Below are 13,484 nucleotides of genomic sequence, written 5' to 3'. Positions count from 1 at the left end.
GCTAGAGACAGCCAAAGTAGGACAGAAGTAGAAACCAAACTTTCATGGCTCCTAGTCTCCATTATTGCTACTTTCAACTCTCTGGCTTATTTTTTTTCTTGGAATGAGGTTATGTGAAGTCTGAAGAAACAGCCCCTGGCAATGCTTTTTCACAGAAAAGAAGTCCCCTTTTTTTTCTTGCCCCTCCAACTATTTGTGTGATGGTACTACATTGATATAGACAATACAATGCAATTAACTTCAAGGTCTGAGCAAAGAGAGAATACACCAAATTGAACATGGGAGCAAAACTAAGACACTTATCCTTAACATATGAAATAGAATGTATGCCTCTGATATTCTCATCAATATGGAACCAAATTATTTAGTCTACAGATGTCAGATGCATTAGGGCAGTTCTAGTCGCACTACTCTCCCCTAGATGTAGAATTTTGGAAATATATTGATGAATCCATTTCAAAGATCTTTGGGAGAAAACTGAATTGAATTCAAATCATTCAGGGTTATTATTTATCCCTGAATTTGGAAACAAAATATGGTTCCATTAAGAAACCCCTGCAGTAATGAAACGGAACTAGATATGTAAGAAATTCCAAATATCCCTCTCCACAGAAGGACTTAAGAGGTGTGTTTGTCTCCCTTTCTGATATTTCCCACTTATTTTTTCTACTTTCCCCTTTATTCGAAAAGGTCTTAACTCTCTGCTGCTATTCCAAACACTTTTTTAAAAAGAAAAAAAAACCCTCCTATACATTGTGCATTTATTGAATAAGTCCAAGCCATAAGTGTGCATTGATTCTCTGGTTGCCATGGCAGAGGGAACGGTTTCTATGTTATGATGGCAATTGCCATATGTTCCGTTTCAAGTCAACTGATTCCATCACAAAAGGAGGAGAGGACAGAGAAGGGGCTGGATTGCCTCACCTATCCTAAGATTCTAGTTAGCACTGAGATGTCACACAAGCCTCTGTTCTGGGCCTGACACTGAATGTGTGCCACAGCCTGGTTTCTAAGCAAACACAGTTACAAGGGATTCTTAAACACGAACCACTACTCTAGAAACCCGATCAGCAGCTAACCCAAATAAAGTATTTATAACTTGCAAAATGGCCCATGAAGGTGATCTAGAAGAGATTTACAGCCAAAAAGGAATACATTCTTTAGTGGGGGGCAACTGGAGTAATTAATGCCCTCTCTTAGAGAGCCAGACCTGGAGACGTGCAGAGGGGATGTGTGAATTTGGGACCACAAGTAGAATCAAGAAGTATTTAATCATAGGAGACAGATCCTGAGCAAGTCCTAGAATTAGAAGGTGTCTGGACCCTTCAAAGCAATATCTCGGAGGGTGAGTTGGGTGCTTTCTCACCCAAATTCCTTCTCCTTAAAGAATGCCAGGCTGGCTGTTTATGAGTGTTCCACATTGGTCTAGCTCAATGTAGCAGTTATGGATGTGGCTATGTTGCCAATTAGGATGTGGCTATCTCCAGTATCAGAACACTAATGAGTGTTTTGAATGTCCAAGAGCTTATTTTTTGGTATTCTTCCAGAGTTCTGTGACTAAATGGGCTATTCACTGATAGAAGAATTTATTTGTTTCTGGAACTCCATGGTATGCTTTATTAAATCCCTCCAGCAGCAATCTAAATGATCCTTGAAGGATCCAGAGCCCTTCCAAAACAACTCAACTACAAGAACAGGACTCTTGGCACTGAGATATATGGCCCCAATGGCCTTCTTTAACAACTTTTATTTCCTTTACTCTAGAAATTCATAAGAATATCAGAAGTAGCAGAGTTGGTCTTGGCATCTACACTAATCTTTTTGTCTTTATCATCATTAAGTCATGTGCTGGGTACACTGCTGGGTACTTCCTAACTAAACACCATGATAGGGATTTCATTTCTTTTATCAGGGAATCAGATCAGTAAGGAAAAGACAAAAAAAAAAATAAGGAAAAGACAGCCCATGAAACAAACGAGCAAAGGACTTGAATAGACACTTCACAAAAGAACTCCAAACAGCCAACTAACAAATCAAAGATAAGCTTAATCTCACTGATAATCAGAGAAATGCAAATTGAAACTATAGAAAGATACCCCTACACACCCACTAGATTGACTCAAATTTAAAAGCCTGGCAATATCAAGTATTGATGAAAATGTGGCACATCTGGAACTCTCATGCTGCTAGTAGGGATGCAAACTGGCAATACCACTTTGGAAAACAGCTGGGCATTATCTAACAAAATTGAAGAAATGCAAATATATGACCTAGCAATCATACTCTAAAGTATGTGTTCCAGAGATAAAATTGTATATGCACACCAATGAGAATGTTCACGGAGACAATGCTTGGAACAGCCCCAAACAGAAATTTCCCAAATGCCTGTCAATGTTAGAACGGATAAATAAATCTATTTATCACCGAAGGTTATCTAGCATTTAAAATGAACAAACTCCAGCTAAACTTGAAGACATACATGTACATACACATGCACACATACGTGCACACTTCATTCTCCAGTAAGTTATATTTCAGGAGGAAAAAAAAAAGTTTAAAGAAAAATCTGTATCCAACAGGTGCCTCAAGTATAAAGTAATAATAGTTTGTTTTTGTGAAGACTTTATCCCAAAGCTTGGAAAGTAAATCTTACAAAATCAAAACAAATCTTACAGCAGAATTTTCTTTTTGTCTATTTCAACCTTTCTTGGAGCTGCCTGTATTGTCTACCTAATATCTATTTGGGATAATGAGTTTCAAAGAGACACACGCAAAGAAAAACTGTACAGTGGCCCGAAGAAGGGTTCAGAAAGCTAGGGTTCTTTAGGAAGGAAAAAAATTTTTCAAAAAAAAAAAAGAATTTTCATCCTCCTTCTGCAAGGGGGCAGGGACTCAAGTAGAGGATCCTCATCAAACTGTGTGTTTCCTCTGATGAGCTCTTGTTATGATAATTATTATCACTCCAAAGATGTTGATAATTATATTTAGACAGTTTTTAAAGCAATATTGTATAATATTTTCCCCCATTTAACACCAGCGTCAGAGCTGATGAATACTCAGTGAGATGAAATGCAGGGCTGTGGGTTTGTCCACAAAGTGTTCCCATCAACCGTGTAAGTGAGTTTTATAATGTATACATTATAGTAGGGGGGAAAACATACTCTTTTGGAAAGGACCGATTCTTGGCACATAATCAGTTCCCATTGAATTTAAATGACTTTTGGTCCTACACCGATGCTGATAAAATACTTTCAAATGTACAGAATATTAACCAAATGTTTATATTAAACAACTCCTTTCAGGTGAAAATGCGCTCGGTGAAGCGTAGCTCCCTGGAGCAAGTTAGTGAATATTAATGTTCAGCAGATCATAAGGAGCTACAAGTTCTCCAATGTAAGAAGCCGAGGGGGAGATAAAAGAGCAAGGTTGGTGGATGGGCCCTGCCAGGGGAAGGTACAATCACATTGGACATAACCTCATTGAGATGGAAATGGAGTTTGAAGTACATGCAATCGGGGCTGCCAGGAACTAGGAAGCAAATGTGGGCTGGGGAGGAAGCGGGCTAGACTCTGGCCCATGCTTCCAAACTCCACTTGCTGCAGACCTAGGCTGGCCTCAGACCTGCCTGGGGCCCCATCGGCAGAGAGATTTACAGGACGTACCTCATAATTAATACCAGCGAATTGCCAGTTAATCATGGGCCCTGATTTGGGGTAAGTGAAGGCTGCTTATCACAAGAAGCATTCAGGCTTAATATTAAGTATTACAGTATTTCAAATCTGCCAAAGCACACTGTCCCTTTCCAATTATCATTGTTTATCTGCAGGTTTCAGGAAATCACGTGTCTTGTATGGGACACATAAATATGCAGCATCCAGTAAATATACACATATTTCAGAGAGAAGACAGCTCTTCTCAACCAGGCTGGAGATCAAATTGAACACTCTGCATATCTGGTGGTAGGGAAAAGGCCATACTGGGAAACATTATGTCCAGGGTAATGTCTAGCTCTGACTAGGATAGTAGTGGGGAATTTGGTCAGCTAGCCCCACTCTGGACTTCCACTCCCTTATCCATAAATCCACAAAATAAGTATATTAACATTTCATGTAAAGTGTTTTGAGCTACTTGGGAACTGTCTCTGCTTATAGGCAGAAGGCACTATGTTTTTAACCTAGTGTTAATAAGGCTTGCAAGTTCAACACATGCTTAAATTCTTTTGTTGTGGTGGTTATAATCAAATTATATTTCCAGCAGCTGCTTTTAAATTTAGTAAGGATACATTTTCTCAGATTTATTCAAGTTCAGAATGGGACTAATAGGAGAGAGAAACACATTTTTGTCCTCATTTTATATAGATCACAGAGTTTCAGTCCTGAAAAATCTCTTTCAGGAAGACTTTGTATCGTGACCTCTAAATTATTCTAAAATATTGACTTTTTTAAATTTTCAAACATTATTTCCAGGAAAGTAGACTACAGAATTTTCCCTAAGATTAAATTCAAATCTCTCCAATGATATCTTATATACTTGCAGAATCAGAAGCCTGCAGACCCAGACTCCACGGGAGGTTGTCATCCAGTGGCTGTGCTTGGCTGATGAAGTAGATGCTGGAGTCCAGAGAGGGTGAGAGTCTGGCTCAAAGTCAACACAGCTAATGTCCAAGCCAAGATTATAACCCCCATAAAATGTCTTCCCTACTACTCTAAATCTGCCTTGGGCCAACCAATCAGATACTAACCAAGTGCCCACCATGCCTTTGGCCTCTGCTTGGTTGCACGGTAGACATAAAAGACAATCATCGACAAACATGAGTGCCAATGTGAAGCGAGAGTAGAGAAACAAATAAGCATACGATTCCTCCTTCTACTCTAAGAGTTTACAATCCAGCTGAAAAGAAACATTAGAAAGATGTGCAACAGTTAAATCACAAGATAAAACAACACAAACACTGTCACCAGGCCAGACAAAACAAATTCCAAACTTATGGGAATACACCAGTGATTCCCCAATGCCTTGAAAAGCATTAATCCCACAAAATGGGCTCTATTTAATAAGCAAATAAATAAAGTTTCTGTGCTCAAAGAAGTTTGGGGCATTCTGCTCACTAACTACACCACCACCTTATAGAGTCACCAGGCAGTGACATCTAAGTGCTCTGAGAAGACTCCCAGTAAAGGAATCTATGGAATAAATTCCAGTCTTGTATTTTTCAAACTGAATTGACATAAGACCTTTTCAAGGCTTCCAAAAGACCTGGCCTTTTCCTACCTCATCTCTAGGACCCTAAACTCCAGCCATCCTTGTAAATTCTCTAGTATCTTTACATCTCTGGCTCTAAGGGCGATGTCCGGCATGTGATTCCTTGTATTTATTTGCTGAGTGAATAGATAAACTGTTATGTGCTGTCAAGGAATTAAAGGGTCACTAAGCCATAACATCTGTCCTTTAGCATAGCCTTACAAATGTTAATGCTTATATGAATCCACTTGGTGATATTGTTAAAATGAGTTTCTGATATAGTATATCTGGGGCAGAGTCTGATGTTCTTATTTTCTAACAAGCTCCCAGGTGAAATCAATGTTCCTGGATCCAGGATCACACTTTAAGGCCACAAGGAGGAAGGAGCTCACTGAAGCAAGGGGCAGACACCATGAAAGGACATATTTTCACCACAGATCAAGAACAAAGTGCTATGGGAACAGCAGGGAGGACATGATTTGTTCTGTCTGGATAGGGAGGCAGTGGAGGAATGTCTTGTAAATGTCTTGAGGAGGGGCTGTTCCAGATGAGCTTTGAAGAGTGAGCAGTATTTTTCCAGGTAAAGGAAGGAAGGACACGTGGGTTGAGTGAACGGCATGAACAACATGGCAGAGAAGAGCACAGTGTATGGTACGTTCAAGTAGCAGTAAGGGAGGAGAACGTGGTACTCTAGGGTATAGGCAAGAGTCGAGTGGGCAGCAGGAGTCAAGTCTAGAAGGGATATTGGACTGGATTGTGAAAAGCATTGCATTTTAAAATTCCAAATGTTTAACGGTAAGATTTGAGAAATGATAAACTGCTGAGAGACAAATCCTAGTGGGTGAGTGGTGGCCTTCCCGCCACCCTTTCATTGAGCCATGTGGCCAAGGTGGGTGTCTGCTCCTGGATTTAGCTCTGCTTTCAAATTTTAATGGGATGTCAGAGAGGTTTTCAAAATCCCATGATTGATAAAGCATAATCAATCCCTTTCACTGGTTGGAGATTAAGCTGTTTTTTTAAAAAGCACTTAGCATTTGAAGGTTTCTTTTATAGGCATCTCCACATATCTATGAAGCTACAAACTTTATTTAGCAGTTACAGACAAGACTACTACTGCTTACAGGGTTGCATTCTTCCATTCTGTTTCATATTTCAGTCCAGCTGTTCTGGGATCTTTTATTTTAGAAACTGGAAAACCAGGGCTATTAATAGAGTCAGGCAGCCAATTTAAATCTGATAATGTGCTGACACTTGGCTGCATACTTCAGCACAGATGCCCATGTGTACAATGTGTATTTATTTCTGTACAAATGTGTACATGCATATGGATAAATAATAGCAAATACTATGAAGTCAACACTTAATATTTCACAGGGCAACCTGGGAGTTAGTCTCTGCCTCATAAATAGGACATTCTTTGACATGGAAAAATCATTTAGATGATAAGTTAAACCTGTAGGCTCAGGAGTCATGAGAATTAAAGTACACACAAACCTTCCTCTGGGTGGAAAAGAAATCCATAGAATCCACAGCCACTTTTTTAGCTAAACTTCTCTTTTCTTTCCTTCATATATCTTATCCTGCAGCCAAACTACTCACTATTGACCACACATATCCAACAAGTTCCTTCTTCTTGCTCATGTTATTTCCTCTGTTGTGTCAGAGTTTTGACTTTGGAATTTTCCCTGGGTTCAAGTTTGGGCTCTGTCATTTTCTAGCTGTGCAATTTAGAGCAAACTTCATACTAAATGGAGCTGTTCCCTCATTTGTACGGTGACAACGGTCACTGCACTATATCTAAGGGCTGTTGTAAGGATCATATGAGAGAAGGTAAGTGAGTACTTAGATCAGTGGCTGCCTGGAGTGAAGGGTTGTGGGGTGTTGCTTGGGTAGGGGCAACATGAAACTTTTTAAGGTGATAAATATCCTGTATATCTTGATGGAAGAAGTGGTTACATGGGAGTATTTTTCCTGTCTAATAAGAGAGTAATTGTTATAATTCCCTCTTCTCTATATCTAAATACTATCCCCATTTTTCAAAGTTTACCTCAGATTCCTTCTCCTCCATGAGGCCTGTGATAGTTTCTCCAATTAGAAGGAATCCCTTTTTACTTTGAACTAATATTCTTTCATTTGCACTTCTAAAACATTTAGAATATCCCTGGTGTTAAGGTCTTGCTCTTTGTATGTATCTCTCATCTTCATGACTAGATCGTTAGCCCCTTGATGAGGCACATTGTGTGGTCTTGAGATTCTGCACTGCAGAGAGAACCATGCATTCTGCATCCTTCCATTAAATCATAGTGGAAAGACTGAATTCAAGGTAACCCTACTTGTGAGACACATAAGATTGCCCTGAACCCCATTCCAGAACCCCAGTCCACTCAAAGTCCTCTTCAAGATTTCCATAATTATAGTTTCCTTCTGGCTTCAGCTATTGCTTCCATGTGTGTTGACCATGTTACCTTGATCCAGTCATGAAATTCTGTGTTATTTCTTATCATTGACATATGCACACATATGTGTGTGAAAGAGACTCTAATAAAGACTTGGGGGGCAGGAATGCAAAGACTTGGGAGGCTACAAAGTCAGCCTGTTCTTAAGTGTCCTTATGGCCACCCTGCCACCAGAGTTTTAACACTGGCCCTTCACCTCATATAGTTGGCCAGCCTTCTACTATCACCTTTTCTCTGCTTCCTTCTGAACTCTCTTCCTCCCTCTCAGGAGCAGAAACAAATACCTTGCTCTGTCTCTGGTAGAGAAGTTCAACCATTATCTTACTGGCTTAAGTCCCAGCCAACTCCTGTGTTCTCAGAGTCTCATCTTGAATCCTAGCACTTCCTAATGTTATTTTCCCATATCAAGCAGCTTCCTTCTCAAAAAGAATTTAGGTGACAGCAAGGAAGATAATTTTCACCCCTGTCTTCTACCCAAACAGACGGCAGAAGAATGAAAATTTTAAAACCACAAGAAAAGACCAATGACTCCTTAAGATAGACCATAATGGGGGAATGATGGCTGAGCAGTCTACCTCCTACATCATCCACCTTACCTGCTACCAGCAGCAACACCATACTGGAAACACCATCTTGAGAAGAAGACATGGAAACTTGGAGCTAAAAACAGCTGAGTTGTTCCAACAACCTTTAAGTTTGTGAAAGTAAGAAAGAAGCCAAAATAAATTATTTTAAACTTGTGTTTAGAAGATTCTCTTCTAAGATTTTTCAAGTGACTTGAAAGAAAGGGAGAGTATATGTGTCTGACAGGAAGAATTTGTCTAAAACAGCTGGGAAGGAGAAGATAGGCCAGTCACAGCCACAAGACCTGTAAATTGAGTACAGCAGTGTGAACAGTGCCCTGGACATGAAACAATGTTAACTGAACTCTCTGCTGTTTTCCTGAAAGCCTCCACCTCTATTAAAGGCTGGCCAGATAAACCTGTCTATTCCAACATGGCCATTCCAAATTGGTCTGTGTTCATTACATTTAATTTGTTAACTCTTTAACTAAATACATAATATTATACATTACACAATGTTCTTGACACTGCATAAAACACAGAATGTGGTCAAGAAATGATGTAAACTTAAAGCCAGCAGTTCCCAACTTTGACTGCATATTAGAATCACCTAGGGAGCTTTGAAACCCTTGATTCCCAACCATACTTCAGATCAATTAGTCAGAACCTAGAGGCATTACCTAGCCATAAGTAGTTGTTTGTTTTTTAACTCTCCTCAGTATTAAGAAAACAACTTGGAAATAAGCAAAAGGACAACCACATAGCCTTTCAATGTCATGGTGAAACACTGCTTAACAGGCTTACCCCAAAGACTATCTAATTCTTCAGGGTGACATACCTTCATTTAATTTCATATTTACTAGGATATTTCATAACTCTATAAGAATAGATATTGCCTTGTACTTGATCTATGGTTCTCAAACCTTGATATACAACAGAGTTATCTAGAAAGCTAATACAGAAGTCTAGGCTTATTAAAGTAGAATAAGGTTTGGGTTTCTGTAATTCTGGCAAGTTCCCAAGTGATTGGGAGACATCCAAGTTTGACAACCTTTGTTGTATAAGTCTGATGGCATTGCCATAGATTTTGGTGTCCATTAGCAATGCAAATACATTTTCCAGGAGAGATGCTAATAATTTCTGCCCAATTCCAAGATTATGAAGGTGGCTTTTTTTTTTGCTCCGTAGGAACATTAACCAGTTTTACATCTAACCTAGGCAATCTTATTTCAGTATTTTTTTCAGGGCCTATATCTATTTGGTCTTTCTAATTCTCTTTGAACATACCCTGCTGGTTCTCTCATTAAATGAATCAAATAAGTCTTTGGCAAGAACTGACTGCATATTTGTATGAGAGTCAAGTTTTCAACTTTTGAAATTATATTTTGACACCAGGTGATCCAACGTGCATCCAAGACTGAATTCCCTGCTATAGATAGAAGCCAAAATCCTGGGAAGCATCCAAAAAGAAACTACTGTTTTCTCTACACCAAGTATAATAAGCTAATTATTCCTGTAAGTCTTTCATGAGTTACACCTCATAATAATAAAAATTAATATTTATTGAGTGTTTACTATTGCCAAGCACTATTCTAAGAGCTTTGCATGCATTATTAACTCTTTTAATCATTACACAACCCTCAAAGATAGGTACACTCTTTCTTAATTAATCCCAAGTCTAAAGATGAGAAAACTGAGGCATAAAAAGTTTAAGTAATTTGTCCATAGTCACACAAATCATAAAAGACTGAGCTTAGATTCACATGGAGAGAATGTGAATAACATATTTGGTACTGCCTATGCCCTTCATGGCTATGTCAGGCCGCTGTTCAAATAGGAATTGGAAAGATCCCACCTTGAGGGTCATTTATCCAGATTCATGGAAGCTTTCATCTGGATACCTGAATTATTAAAAAAAAATCAAGACCAACCCAAAATTCATACTTTCTTTAGCAAGGCTATAACATATCCTCTCATGGTTTCCTCAACCACCTATTAGGAATATCTTCATAAAGGCAGATGTCTAACATCTCAACATGAATATCTTGTAAACAAATCAGATTATAGACCTAATAGAAACCTCAGTTCATATCCAGAGGAGACATTCCACATTGTTTTGAAGTTTGAAAACCTTGTCATATAATTCTGCAGATTGCTGAAGTGTAGTAATAAAAGTATAAAAATAAAAGGGAAAAATATTTTAAATTTCCTCCTAATTTAAACTCATACCCAAATCGACATTTGGGCAGATCCATCAAAAAAGTATTTGGTGAGAAATCATCTGTGCACTAAGTGCTTTTTTTTCTTTTTCTTTCTCCCTCTCTCTCTTTTTTAATCATGAGCAAAGGTCTGAATTGTAAGTATTATTGGCAAGAATAAGCTATAAGTTAAGATGCAAATCCAAATCGAGTGTGCGGTGTTCTGGCTTCAAGCCTGGTAATTGAATTTCCAGTTTATTATCCTTAATGTTTTTTAATGTGAGTTTGCAATTCAAGTCAAAATGGAAAGCTGCTCCTCCAAATCTTTCCCCTGAAGCATTTCCAGGAACAATTTCTTTTCAAAATCAAGAAATGGTTTTGGGTCAGGAGTGCACTTTAACTTTTTTCAAACTCTAGAAAAGTCTGTTCCAGGGGTGCACTAAACCATGGGTCCACCAAAGGGCGCTAAGCTGCAGACCAGGGATTCTAGAATCTGAACTTGGCACTGGAGCTTCTTAGAGAAATAGAAGAGCTAAATACTGTGAGCTGGTTAAGAAGCTGTGTCTCAGCTGGGAATTCCAAGGGATGCAGTGTTGACATTTAGGGCCATACACAGTAAGTGGGGAGTATGTTTCAAATGAAATCTGCTGCTTCATCATACTTGGTTTATCCACCCCCAAAAACCTGAGTCTTTTGGTTATAACAGCTAGGCCTTATCAGGAGCCCACACTCACATCTCTTTTTCCTAAAACTAGGCCTGAATCAAGGCTGAGGACTACATTGCTTTGAACTAGTCTTCTTAAGGGAGAATGAGGTTTAAGGGTGTTAGCTATCTTATTGTATGATAGCAACAAAAAACAGCAACTATAAACATAACTTAATGAGGTTTTACCACGTTGCCAGTTTTATTCAACATTATGCATTATTTACTATATAATTTAATTCCCATAATAGGATGAAAAGATAGGTTACTGCCCCCAATTCCATACAGGAAAACTGAGGTTTAGAGAGTTCAAGTAATTCTCCCAAGGTGATGTAACTAGAATGGAGGCTTAGCTAATATTCATACCTAAATCCGTTTGCTCTGAAGCTTGTGTTTTTTATTACTAAACTAAGGGACTGTGTGCTTTCATTTTTCTTTAAACATTATTTAAACATTCATGGGTGAGATGCCTGGGTGACTCAGTTGTTGAGCGTCTGCTTTCGACTCAGGGCATGGTCCCAGGGTCTTGGGATCGAGTCCCGCATTGGGCTCCCCTCAGGAAGCCTGCTTCTCCCTCTGCCTCTGGCTCTGACTCTCTCTCTCTCTCTCTCTCTCTCTCTCTCTCTCTGTGTCTCTCATGAATAGATAAATACTTTAAATAAATAAAAAAATAATAAATAAATAAATAAATAAATAAATAAATAAATAAATAAATAAATATTCCTGGGTGCATACACAGTGTGTGTTTGTGTGTGCATGTGTGTAAAAAGAGTATGAAGAAGAAAACAAAAATGTCCCATGAGCCCATTGCCTACACACGTGCATGGCATGAAAATCCAAGCATGGTAGTAGCAGAAAATGAAAATTAAAAGCTTTCCCCAGGCTCTGTCCCCAACAGTAACCATTTGTGTATTTTCTTATATATTCTACCAAGAAAAAATAGTCTGCCTTGGCTTATGGAATATATATATATTTAATTTGTTCACTTTGTTTGTTCCTCTTCCCTATTATCTCCTCCCTTCATGAGACAATGTAATACATGGACACGCACTTGCTTTTTATTTATTTATTTTTTATGTATCATATCTTGATGCTCTTTCCATATCAGTATGTGTGTGCATATATTTTTTCTTTTTTTCTTTTTTTCCTTTTTTTTTAGATTTTATTTATTTATTCGAGAGAGAGAGAGAGAGAGAGCACAAAGGGAGAGGGAGAAGCAGGCTCCCTGCTCAGCAGGGAGTCTGATGTGAGCTCCATCCCAGGACCCCCGGATCATGACCTGAGCTGCAGGCAGATGCTCAACTGACTGAGCCACTCAGGTGTCCCTATATATATTTTTCTGACAATCATTTAGTATTCTATTAATTTATGTAACCAGCTCCCAAGTATGCTAATTCAGATTATATCCTCTTTGTAATGAAAACCTTTAGTATAATGAATATTTTTATGCATATATTTTGACATAGTTTTGTGAGCATATCCACAGGGTAAATATATGGCAGTAGATTTTGTTAGTGAGGGGTCATGTGCATTGTTTAAAATTTATGGAGACATTGCCAAATTTCCCTCTAAAGAAACTGCATCAATTTGCCTTCCCAGGGACAAACAGTCAGGGTTCTTTAACTCTGTCCACTTACTTTCATGTCCATGTCACTTGAGGCTCCCACCAGCATAATGCAGCAGGTAGACTATGGCTGCCACTCGTGTTTCTAGCATGAGTCAAGGCTACACCCAGATGTTCTTATTCTAATTGCAGAACCCTTTCCTCAGACAATTCCACTTTAAAGATGTAAAGTGTAAATAAGATAAATAAGAGGTGAATAAAGATGAAAAGATAAATAAATCTTCTGTTTCTACCTTTGACAGATGAAGAGAACCAATGCAACTGGGTTTGTTCAGGGCCCTGGCAAAAGGACTTTAACCAAGTTTGGAACCTCCTAAAATACCACTCACTTAGAATTTGGGACTGAGCCATGACCTTCTATTGTTCAAAGGCATTTTCCTTTGTAATAATTCCATGGAAAGAAAAATGACTTAAAAGTTGTATTTATTAAACAGCCCCAAAGGCATTTGAACATCAATTTACATTTTTCTCTTTTATAGAAAAAAAAAACATAGTTAAGTGTAAATGAATGTCAGACATATGGTTTACATTTCCTTTAAGATACATGTGGGCTTTAAAAACTAATGGAAATACCTAAGGAGAAACACACTCTATAATACGGTGAATCTAAGATACGTAGAACATTTGAAGCAGGTCAACAGGACAAGATGGGTCTTGTAGAAGTGATCTTCTGACCCCTCACATGAGATTTCCAAGAAA

General features: G+C 38.5%; 1 long non-coding RNA gene across 1 annotated transcript; it reads left to right on the top strand.

Moving 5' to 3' along the window:
• Positions 1-946: 946 nt before the first annotated feature.
• On the top strand, positions 947-13,206 carry LOC102157136. Its single transcript, XR_005355040.1, has 6 exons — positions 947-1,345; positions 3,303-3,425; positions 4,537-4,626; positions 8,180-8,401; positions 9,656-9,775; positions 13,028-13,206. It is a non-coding gene; the product is annotated as an uncharacterized LOC102157136 (long non-coding RNA).
• The last annotated feature ends 278 nt before the right edge of the window (positions 13,207-13,484 follow it).

The sequence above is a fragment of the Canis lupus genome, chromosome 2, assembly GCF_011100685.1.
Source record: "Canis lupus familiaris isolate Mischka breed German Shepherd chromosome 2, alternate assembly UU_Cfam_GSD_1.0, whole genome shotgun sequence".
NCBI classification, from domain to species: domain Eukaryota; kingdom Metazoa; phylum Chordata; class Mammalia; order Carnivora; family Canidae; genus Canis; species Canis lupus.
The sequence above is the reverse complement of the archived record's forward strand: the minus strand, read 5'-3'. Positions and strand labels throughout refer to the sequence as shown.